Below are 11,854 nucleotides of genomic sequence, written 5' to 3' on the forward strand. Positions count from 1 at the left end.
CGTGGAAACTGTCCCTCACTGTTTGCTCTGATGATTAATCAGAAATGATCCTTTTGGAGACACGTCCACAGGCTGTGAGCTTAGAGAATAAGAGAGAGGAGAAAATCCACCTGGCCATCAGACTACAGGAGGAACCGTGGTGAGTAGCAGCTTCTCTCTGTTTCAGGACGATTCATCAAATGCTGAATCCGTCACAGGGACGTTTGAGGGACTTCTGTCCTCGTTTTAATGGAGTTTGTGCTCAACAAAACCATGAAAACACGTTGATTTTGTTATTTTAGGGCTTTGGAGCTTAACGGGTTTGTTAAAGTGTTGAAGCAACATGGTGGTTCTTTACTCCCCACAGAACCACCATGTTGCTTCAACATCCCCAGAGTTTGGTCACGTTCATATTTACTTCTATTTATAGTGTACATAGTTGGTAAATGTTGGTACTCTTCTTGTTGTCATTGTGCTATTTTTTATATTTGCCTTGTTTGTAGTTTATTATTTGTAGAAGTTTCATTAATCCGGAATCATGCGTCCAGCTGTGCTAACCGCTGTCCTGCTCTCGGTGCTCTTCATCAACGCCGTGACGTCACTGAACCTCGGTGAGTACAACCCTAGTGTGAAGAAGTAGTGAACCCTGAAACACACGCAACGTGCTGTTCCTCACACACATGACACACGTCATACATGTAGCACGTGCTCTGATGACGCTGTTCTCTCTCTCAGGCAATCTGCCGCTGCGTGAAGAGCGAGCTCTCTTCGATGCGCAACCAGATGTTGCGGTTCCGGTGGCTCCCGCTCCACTGAACATGCGGGCTTCCCGAGCTCTCTTCAATGCGCAGCCAGAAGCTGCGGCTCCCGCTCCAATGAACATACGCGGTTAGCCCCGCAGGTCGACCGAGCCGTGGACCTGAACCAGAGAAACCTTGAAATAATTGGAGAGATTTTCAAGTATATTTGCAGTGGAAAAATGTGCAGGACGAAGTGATCATCATCTGCTGATGTGTTCCTTCTCTCTGTAAAGCTGCTCTGTGTTTCTATAACCCGCCAACACGAGCTCCAATAAACGCTTCAGCATTCAAGCTCCTGGTGTCACTTTGTTGGGCAATGAGGGGTCGATGTTCACGCTGTAGATTAAAGCACTAGATGATCCGTAGATTTCGAGTCCGACACACGCGGCTCAGCGGGGGTCCGACCGGGTCGAGTTCAGCACCACGGACAGCGACTACAGGACCTCATTCATTCCTCCTGTAGGACCTGAATGGACGTGTTCTTTCTGTGAACTCTACTGACGTTAAAACGAAACCGGTCATTTTTTTTAAATTAATATCAAGAGACATGTAGACTGGGATATCTGGAAAGGTTTGAAGAGAAAAGATGCGGAAGAACTTAAAGCAGAGTTTTGTAGATGAGCCGAGAAGAGAAGAGCTGTTTGCTGTCGGGTTGGATGTTCAAAAAGTACGATGTAAAAAGAGGAATCGAAAAATGTTACGTCAAAACATGTCATGAAAACAAAGTCAATAAATATTGGGTCAAAAATTTATTTGAAAAAAAAGTCAAAATATATTGGAACACATTTCTATTTTAAAAGAAAATCCAAATATGGAAGGAAGTCAAAAATACCAAAAAACGGTCTAAATATTACATTACATTATTACATTACATGTCATTTAGCTGACGCTTTTATCCAAAGCGACTTACAATAAGTGCATTTCAACCATAAGGACACAAACTCAGAAGAACAAGAAACAAGAGAGTTCAATTGACTCAAATAAGCCAATTTACAACTTGCTATAGATAAGAACCATTATAAGTGCAATGTAAGTGCTACAGTTAGTGTGTTAGTGGAGGTAGAGTCTGGAGAGGTGTGTCTTTAGTCTGAAGATGTGAAGGCTCTCTGTGGTCCTGATGTCTTCAGAGACCTCCTTCCACCATTTAGGAGCAGGACAGCAAAGAGTGGTGATCTAGTCGAGTGTTTTGCTCTCAGTGAGGAGGAACAAGCAGTTTATCACATGCAGAGCGGAGAGTGCGGGTTGGGATGTCGGGTTGGACCAGGTCCTGGATGTAAGCTGGACCCCATCCATTCACAGCATGGTACGTGAGCACCATGTTTAGAACTGGATGAGCCACCGGTACCAGTGAAGAGAACAGAGGAGTGGAGGAGTGAGGGAGAACTTAGGAAGGTTAAAGACCAGTTGAGCTGTTGCATCCTGGATGAGCTGCAGAGGTGGAATGGTGGTAGCAGGAGACCTGCCAGGAGAGAGTTACAGTAGTCCAGGAGGTAGACGACAAGAGCCTGAATCAGTACCTGCGCTGCCTTCTGAGTGAGAAGAGGACGTATTCTCCTGATGTTGTAGAGCGGGTATCTACAGGATCGTGTTGTCGCAGTGATGTTGGGAGTCAGGGAAAGTTGGCTGTCGAGTGTGATGCCGAGGTTCCTAGTGGTCAAAGTGGGCGTTAGCACGAAGTTGCAAAAGTTGACTGTCAGGTCCTGGGTCGGAGAATCTTTTCCCGGAAAGAGAAGTAGTTCAGTCTTGTCGGGGTTGATTTTCAGATGGTGGGCGGATCCACTGAGAGATGTCAGTCAGACAGGCAGAGATCCGAGTGAGGGAAAAAGAAAATTAGTTGGGTGTCATCGGCATAGCTGTGGTAGGAGAAGCCATGTGAGCGAATGACAGCGCCGAGAGAGTTGGTGTAGAGCGAGAAGAGGAGGGGACCCAGGACGGAACCCTGAGGAACTCCAGTAGTAAGAGGACACGGTTCCAACACAGATCCTCTCCAGGTTACACTGTAGGTGCGGCCGCAGAGGTAGGACGAGAGAAGCGAGAGAGCAGAGCCTGAGACACCAAGTTCCTGAAGGGAGGAAATAAGGATCTGGTGGTTGACTGTGTCAGATGCAGCAGAGAGGTCCAGAAGGACGAGGACAGAGGAGAGAGAGGCGACTCTAGCAGTGTGGAGTTTCTCTGAGACAGCAAGGAGAGCAGTCTCTGTGGAATGGCCGTAAAGCCTGACTGGTGGGGGTCAAGGAGGTTGTTACGGTGGAGATAGGAGGAGAGTTGATTAAAGACAGCACGTTCAAGGGTTTTGGACAGAAAGGGAAGAAGAGAGAACGGTCTGTAGTTGTTTTCTTCAGAAGGGTTGAGGGTAGGTTTCTTCAGGAGAGGGTTAACTCTTGCCTCCTTCAGAGAATTGGGAAAACAGCCAGTTAACAGAGCATTGTTGATGAGACAGGTGAGGAAAGGAAGATGGTCAGGAAGAAGAAGATGTGACGGAATGGGGGGCAGAATGTAATATATGAAACATTCTTTAAGAAAAGTCAAAGTATGTCTAAAATGTCATAGAAAAAAAGTCTAAATCCCTTGCTTTGATGAAAGACATTTCCTTCCATTTCTAGTTTTAATGATAATAATTATATAATGAGAATTAATTCCTTTTATCCGTAACTTCAAACCTCTGGATTTATTCAAGTTTTTCACTTCAAATTCAGATTAAAATAAACACTCCATGACTGTTATGATCTTTAGTTACAAAAATACTTGTTACCTCTTTGTGTCTTGATTCACTTTTAGGATGTGCTCATCGAGTTTCAAAACAAAAAGACTTTAATAGTCAAAAATTCCAAAAGCAAAAAAGTGGAAAGGGGCAAAAACACAGATAGGAACCAGGAACACTCTGAAATGGACTTCCAGACGTTCCACAATGACGCAACAAGTGACACACATGGCTTAAATACACTAGGTAGGTGATTGGACAAAATGCAGGAACAATCATGACACAACAGACAATCACAGGGGATGACAGGACAAGGCAGGAAGTGACGTTACCCAGGGAGACAAGAGGCAAGAAACTACAAAATAAAACAGGACATGAACCCAATCCGTGACATAACCCCCCCCCCCCCCCCCCCCCCCCCCTCAGGGGCCAAATTCCAGAAGGCCATAAACCAGCAGAGAGCAGACAAGGGGCGGGAGGGAGGGAAACCAGAGAGGAGGGTCGGGCCACCCGGAGACCTCCGGCGGGCGGTCTGGCTCCGAGGCGCCAGAAGGCCTCTGGAGTCGCCGGCTGCAGGACGGGCGGCTCCCGCTCCAGTGAACCTGCGGGCTTCCCAAGCTTTTATCTAGTGATTAAAGAAAACCTGTGAAAACATTTAAATTGCCCCGTGCATCGCCACTGCTGCTTTTCATCGCGGACACATTTGTACCGTATTTTCCTCCACAACTTTGTTCACCTCTCGACCGGCAAACCGGCGTTTGCAGCGATCAGCCTCCATGAACCCAACCCGCTTCTACAACCCGCCAATGACGGCTTGTAGAAGTGGTCATATTTAAGCATTTCTTCCGACAAAAGTTCTTCAGTCTGATCCGTTCTCTCGTAAACATTCTTCGTTTTAATCATGGCGGTATCGGGCTATGAAAACGAAAATGTGAGACTCCGTAAAGGACGTAGTTAGCGGACCAATCACAGCCTGGTGCGATGGCACTGATGTTTGTCGTCCCCGCCCTTCCATTTTGGGCTCTTTATTGATGCCAAAGCAAAAGTTCTCATGAAGGTAACCTGCCTGCAGCCTCTGAGCGTCCTCGTGAAGCATCCCAAGTAAAACGTTAGTGTTGATTCTTCTCACACACCTCCAACCGTCTCGCTCTCAGAGACGTGGGAACTGTCCCCCACTGTTTGCTCTGATGATTAATCAGAAATGATCCTTTTGGAGACACGTCCACAGGCTGTGAGCTTAGAGAATAAGAGGGAGGAGAAGATCCACCTGGCTGTCAGACTACAGGAGGAACCGTGGTGAGTAGCAGCTTCTCTCTGTTTCAGGACGATTCATCAAATGCTGAATCTGTCACAGGGACGTTTGAGGGACTTCTGTCCTCGTTTTAATGGAGTTTGTGCTCAACAAAACCATGAAAACAGACGTTGATTTTGTTATTTTAGGGCTTTGGAGCTTAACGGGTTTGTTAAAGTGTTGAAACAACATGGTGGTTCTTTACTCCCCACAGAACCACCATGTTGCTTCAACATCCCCAGAGTTTGGTCACGTTCATATTTACTTCTATTTATAGTGTACATAGTTGGTAAATGTTGGTACTCTTCTTGTTGTCATTGTGCTATTTTTTATATTTGCCTTGTTTTTAGTTTATTATTTGTAGAAGTTTCATTAATCCGGAATCATGCGTCCAGCTGTGCTAACCGCTGTCCTGCTCTCGGTGCTCTTCATCAACGCCGTGACGTCACTGAACCTCGGTGAGTACAACCCTAGTGTGAAGAAGTAGTGAACCCTGAAACACACGCAACGTGCTGTTCCTCACACACATGACACACGTCATACATGTAGCACGTGCTCTGATGACGCTGTTCTCTCTCTCAGGCAATCTGCCGCTGCGTGAAGAGCGAGCTCTCTTCGATGCGCCACCAGATGTTGCGGTTCCGGTGGCTCCCGCTCCACTGAACATGCGGGCTTCCCGAGCTCTCTTCGATGCGCAGCCAGAAGCTGTGGTTCTGGTAGCTCCCGCTCTAGGGTGGGGTTAACCGAGCCGTGGACCTGAACCAGATAAACCTTTAAATAATTGGAGAGATTTTCAAGTATATTTGCAGTTGAAAAATGTGCAGGACGAAGTGATCATCATCTGCTGATGTGTTCCTTCTCTCTGTAAAGCTGCTCTGTGTTTCTATAACCCGCCAACACGAGCTCCAATAAACGCTTCAGCATTCAAGCTCCTGGTGTCACTTTGTTGGGCAATGAGGGGTCGATGTTCACGCTGTAGATTAAAGCACTAGATGATCCGTAGATTTCGAGCCCGACACACGCGGCTCAGCGGGGGTCCCATCGGGTCGAGTTCAGCACCACGGACAGCGACCTCATTCATTCCTCCTGTAGGATCCGAATGGCTTTGATGCAACCTGAGCTCCTCTTCTATCAACAGTTATAGTTTAATACAACAAGGAGCAATGGATTAAATTAAACGCTCCATGACCGTACCTTCACTCAGCGCGCATTTATTTACTTTTAGTCTTTTAGGATGTTCTTTTTATAAACGGTCCTCATCTAGGATTAAAACACCCGCAACGTCCCTTTGATGCCAAGCTAACATCTTAGCATTTAGCTCTCCGGCTACAGTGCTCAGCAGAGAGTAACGTTAGCTAATGCTAACGCCGTTAGCTGTGGACTTTTTTAGACCTGGACAACGAAGACGAGGAAGATGAAGACGACTACAACATTGTCTACTTTTAACAGCACGTTAGAAAATTCATACAATCATTTATTTCTAGAGGAATAATCTCTTAAATAAATTAAATCACCATTTAAGAATTGTTTCGTTCTCCCAGGAAGAGAACATGTGAACTGAAAAGTCTTAAACTGAACAATAGAATTGTGCAACAACCTCTTTGGTTAATAAACTAAATGTAATGTATATTATATAGTATGTAAAATAAAAAAGGGGCTACATAGATGCTTCTATGTGTCTTTTTAGTTTGTTGTGAAACAGAAGAAGAAGAATTAAGTCGTCAGATAGCCAACTTTTAAAAATCAATATCCAACCTTCTCCCCAAGGGTCACCGCTTGTGCCGCAATGTTCCCCACGTTTCATCCTTTCATCGCCCGTCATCCTCCGTCTTTGGACGCACCGTGGTTCCTCCCTACCCCGCCCCGTCCCCCCCCTTTCCTTCATTTTCTCCCACGTCGCCTCTCGAATCCTTCAATCTCATCCGTCACCTTTTCATCCTTCCTCGTCGCTTCCTTCCCTTTCCATCCATCCTTCTTCATTCGTCCTCTTCCTCCTTCCCCGTCCATCGCTCTGTGTTTCTGCCTCCATTAGCGGGGAAATGGAAAAAGTGACATCAGCTATTTGGTAAAAGGAGAAGGATGGAGGGAGAGAGAGAGAGAGGGAGAGAGAGGGGGGGGGGGGGAGAAATGGGAAAGCAAAGATCAAGAGAGTGACATTAGGAGTGATCGTCAGGGAGAGAAAAGGGAAACAAGAAGAGTGACAGGAGGTGAGATGAGGAAGACAGAGAGAGAGAGAGAGAGAGATCCATTAGAGAGAGAGAGGCTTCCCCTCATTGACCTCGTAATGCAGAGTAAATAAATTGTCTCAATGGAACATAGACGATGTGTGTGTGTGTGTGTGTGTGTGTGTGTGTGTGTGTGTGTGTGTGTGTGTGTGTGTGTGTGTGTGAAGAGCACCGCAGAGCCTTTCTGTATTACTGGTAAACAATTTCAAAATGTCGAAAAATATCTTTTTTTCTTCCTTTCAATTCTCTCTGGTTTCCATGATGGAAATCTTTAAAATGTGTAGTTTGATAAAAAAAAAAAAAAACAGCAGCGGATTGAGCATTTAAGATGAATTCAATAGCAGAATGTTTGCTTGTGTTTGGGACTATTTACAGTGGCGGATGTGTGTTTGTGGAAGCAGGACTGATGGTGGTGAGCTGGTTTCTCGATGTTCCCCAGAGGCTCAAACCGGCTCTAGTCGGTCACATGTCTGTTTTAGGGTGAGCTTATTGGACGGATGTGGAACGTTGGTTCCTGCAGGATTATTTTCCGTCACCTTTTTCATATTTCTGCTCTAGCTGTGGGTTTATTTTCCCTTTTTAATATTTTAAATGAACTCGTTGGTGGAAAGGGGCTTTAAAAGGGATTGTTGTAACTTAAAGTGTTTTCTAGTCGCCTTGTGCCTTTGTTGCGTAATTAAGATACTATGCAGTTATAATGTGACTTTAAGAGCTTTATTACAGGAACCAAACAAAATCATCCATAACTTTTGTTTTGAAGAAAATGGCGGCTTTTTTTTTAGGTGCACGTTTTGCCGTCGCAAATTATTAAAACAACAATTTGTTTCCAAGAGCAACCAGGCTTCCCCAGAACAAACCTGTGACATCATGTGATTTGAAAGATGTAGAAGTGTGTGTGTGTGTGTGTGTGTGTGTGTGTGTGTGTGTGTGCGTGTGAAACACCAGGCGACAGCTGTCATTATAATACTGTATATTTGCAGCTCAAACCCAGAGAACAGTGACAGACTGAGATCATCAGGAGAAACAATACAAATAATAAAACAAGAAAAAACGCTGAATGTTTGTTTTCTATCTACACGGAATATCCCTTTAACCCCAAACAATCCCCCCCACCCCCTCCCCCCCGGCAACGCCCGCCCCCTCGTCCCCACCCCACACATCTCAAATAGTAATCAACAAATAAACAAAACTGCAACACAACAGTCTGCACTCTTAGTAGGTCAGAAAATCAAGGGGTGGAAAGTATTGCTTTCGGCACGGCTGAGGAGCGCTTGATTTCAATACCTGAAGTACTAGAAGAGGGGTCAGGGTCAAGTTCTTGAATCGAACGCTAAAAGACATAAACCCAAGAGTTGTCGTACAGTTTGCATCCTGGCAGTTTTAGAAACGGACAAATCAAGCGCTCCTCGTCTTTAACACCCAAAAGTTTGAGTTCTACTTCCCGGTCACGGGGGTCAAGAGGTGAAAGGCTCCAAAGTCGAGGAAGAGATTCGACGTACCTTTTTGTTTTCCAAGCGTTTCTCGTGTCTAAAAGTCACTCCGTTGTAATAAAAAAGTTTTTTTTTTGTTTTTTTCCTGACTTTTGCATCATTTGAGAAACGGGTTTCACAGATTATTAACAGGGATAGAAAACACTTCATACATTGAAAAGCTGCATCCAATATATTCAGAGGGAAAAGTAGATACACAGAGAAGCAGGAGATATAAGAGGAGCTGATTGGTAGAAAAGAAGAGGCGATAAGAGCGCGTGTACGTAACGCGACTGTCCCATGCATCCTTTTCCTGTACGGAAAACAAAGCGAATGAAACTTGAGACACAAATAGAATCCCAAGTTCTTTTTTTAAACCCTTTTTCTAAAGTCCCGCCCTGGGCTCCTCCCATTAGCCGATTATCGTCCAATCAGAAGGGTGTTGACAGGCGGTCAATGGGCTGCTGTCAAATCCAGAAGGGGGTGGGGTGAGGGGGGGGGGGGGGGGTCTTTAAATAATTTTCTTTTTTTTATTCCTTTTAAGAATATTTAGTTCTCCTCTTCAAGGGTCTGAAGCAGTGTCGCGATTGGTCCAAAAGTCGAACGAGATGAACGGGGGATGAGAGACGTTTGTCTGAAAAGAAAAAGGAGAAGAAGAAGAAAGGAGAAGTCCTCCCAGTAGTCTCGTTGTTTCAGAGCAACGTCAAAAAGTTTGCATCGCGGCAAAGATCGGAGTCCGTTGCCGTGGAAACGGGCCGGTGGAGTTCTTCTGTGCAGGAAGGAGGGGCTGGTTTGGTGGGGTTCGGGAGGCGGGGACTCCGTCCTTCTAGAACATCATGGGGTTCTTCAGAAACGACCGGGAGTCTGAAGAAAGAACACAGAGTCGGTCAGCAAACAGAGCGGCACCAATAACCTTCTTTATTGATCTTTAGTCGGCTATTGATTTGACCAAACGCCAGGAGGACGTGTTCGAATGTCTTATTTTACTGAACGCAACCTAATTATTACTTTTTATTTAATTTCCTATGCTTTAAGTCCCAAAAAACCTGCAGTTGACAGCTAAAACCAGTGAAAAAGAATATTAAAATATAAATGAAATATCCATATTATTCCAATATAAAAAAAATCTAAAAGCGTTACTCATCAGATTTGTTTTAATAAACTTTAGCTTGAACTTAGAGTTTATAGATATACATTTTCATTTAATCTGACACATTTAATAGATTTTTTAACGACCCAAATTGTTTGTACGTTTAGTCTCGTATCCTCAAACAACTCAATTTGCACAAAGTAACTCAAGTGATGTAAAAAGTTCTGTTTTGCACAAGAACATAATGCTTCAGTCGGGATTATTAAAGCAAGTAGTTTGCATCAAAGCAGGAAGTAGTTTGCATCAAAGCAGGAAGTAGTTTGCATCAAAGCAGGAAGTAGTTTGCATCAAAGTAGGAAGTAGTTTGCATCAAAGCAGGAAGTAGTTTGCATCAAAGTAGGAAGTAGTTGGCCTTAAAGCAGGAAGTAGTTGGCCTTAAAGCAGGAAGTACTTGGCATTAAAGCAGGACGTAGTTTGCCTTAAAGCAGGAAGTAGTTGGCATTAAAGCAGGAAGTAGTTTGCCATAAACCAGGAAGTAGTTGGCCTTAAAGCAGGAAGTAGTTTGCATCAAACCAGGAAGTAGTTGGCCTTAAAGCAGGAAGTAGTTTGCCATAAAGCAGGACGTAGTTTGCCTTACAGCAGGAAGTAGTTGGCATTAAAGCAGGACGTAGTTTGCCTTACAGCAGGAAGTAGTTGGCATTAAAGCAGGAAGTAGTTTGCCTTACAGCAGGAAGTAGTTGGCATTAAAGCAGGAAGTAGTTTGCCTTACAGCAGGAAGTGCTTTGTCATCTTTAGCTTAAGTGCAGCTTCCGTCCACGATACAAATCTCTCATCTCCCATTTTTCGCCGAGCTCTCTCTCCCTCTCATTTCACCTCCGTCCTTCTCCTTCCGCTCCCTGTGGTGCTGTTGCTGCACACACACACACACACACACACTCACACACCTCACAGACACACACCCACGTGCACTCCTTCCTCTCCCTGCGGTGTCATTGTTTTCTGCGAACGTTGCAAAGTGTTTACATTTCTGCATAACAGCAGTCATGAAGGCGCTCCCTCCCTCCCTCCCTCCCTCCCTCCCTCACCTCCTCTGCTCCTTGACATCATCCCCCCCTCCCTCTGTCCTCTATTCAGCATTCTTTGTGGGGTATTAAAAATATATAAATGAAAAAGGTGTCTCAGTGTTTGAATAATAATGTAAAAATCTTAAATTTCTCTTTCATCTGGCGCTCGCCCCTCGTTTCCTCCTTGCTATTCCCTTCCCTCTCCTCCTTCCCTCTCATCTCCTGCCCTTCCCTATTTTTATCACTCGTCTCCTCCTCTTTCATCCCTCTTTTCTACATGCCTCCCCTGCTCCTCCTTGTCCTCTATCTGTTACTCTCATATTATTTTTATCCCGACCCATTCCTCTCGCTGTCCTCTGCTGTCCTTCTTCTTTCCTCCTTTCGGGCAGCAGGTAGAAACTCTCCTTAAAACATCTGGAGCTTTAGACGTCCATGCTGCTCCATTCATAAACAATATGAATCCTCAAATATTCAGATAATATAGCAAACATCTATTTTTTCTAAAATCTTCCACTTATGAGAAGCTGGAACCATCAAATACAGAGTGTGCCGTTAAAAAAATAAAGTTGTATCCAAAAACTATTTTTAAATCCTGAATATATCTGCTTGGCGTATATTTCAGAATAAAGTACACGGAATAAACTGGAATAGAACGCAGTTCATTTATACATTTTTTGTAACTTGTTTTTCCAGATTTACGAGACGTTCCGGAACACTTGCAGTGCATTGTGGGATACGGAGGTTTTATCAACAGCACGTTTACAGAGAGGACTTGTTGAAATAAGAACTGTGCAACGTTAAATGAAACTTCTCTTCTCAACAAGAGGAGCTAAAGTCATATTTTTAATTCAGCTCCCTGTTTTCTCCTTTTTCTCCTGTTTTTGGGAGGAGTTCATCACCTCCTCTCCTTCTCCTTTCTGCTTTCATTCCTCTTTTCCTTTTCTTCTCCTCCCTCCAACACTCCTGTTTCCACTCCCTTCCTCTCCCTCATACCTTTCTTATGCTCCTCCCCCTCCTCTCCTCCTTCCTCTCCCTCATACCTTTCTTATGCTCCTCCCCCTCCTCTCCTCCTTCCTCTCCCTCATACCTTTCTTATGCTCCTCCCCCTCCTCTCCTCCTTCCTCTCCCTCTCATACCTGTCTTTCCTCCCCCTCCTCTCCTCCATCCTCCTCTCGCAGTCTCTTGTAATATTTTTACCAGCCAATTAGTCCGACTAAGAGAACCCGACCGTCTCT

General features: G+C 44.8%; 2 long non-coding RNA genes across 2 annotated transcripts; both read left to right on the plus strand.

The window, feature by feature from the left end:
* On the plus strand, positions 1 to 1,070 carry LOC120813685 (uncharacterized). Its single transcript, XR_005710978.2, has 3 exons — positions 1 to 139; positions 483 to 590; positions 715 to 1,070. It is a non-coding gene; the product is annotated as an uncharacterized LOC120813685 (long non-coding RNA).
* Positions 1,071 to 4,605: 3,535 nt separating this feature from the next.
* On the plus strand, positions 4,606 to 5,699 carry LOC120813741 (uncharacterized). Its single transcript, XR_005711009.2, has 3 exons — positions 4,606 to 4,776; positions 5,122 to 5,229; positions 5,354 to 5,699. It is a non-coding gene; the product is annotated as an uncharacterized LOC120813741 (long non-coding RNA).
* The last annotated feature ends 6,155 nt before the right edge of the window (positions 5,700 to 11,854 follow it).

The sequence above is a fragment of the Gasterosteus aculeatus genome, chromosome 7 (genome assembly GCF_964276395.1).
Source record: "Gasterosteus aculeatus chromosome 7, fGasAcu3.hap1.1, whole genome shotgun sequence".
Classification (NCBI taxonomy): Eukaryota; Metazoa; Chordata; class Actinopteri; order Perciformes; family Gasterosteidae; genus Gasterosteus; species Gasterosteus aculeatus.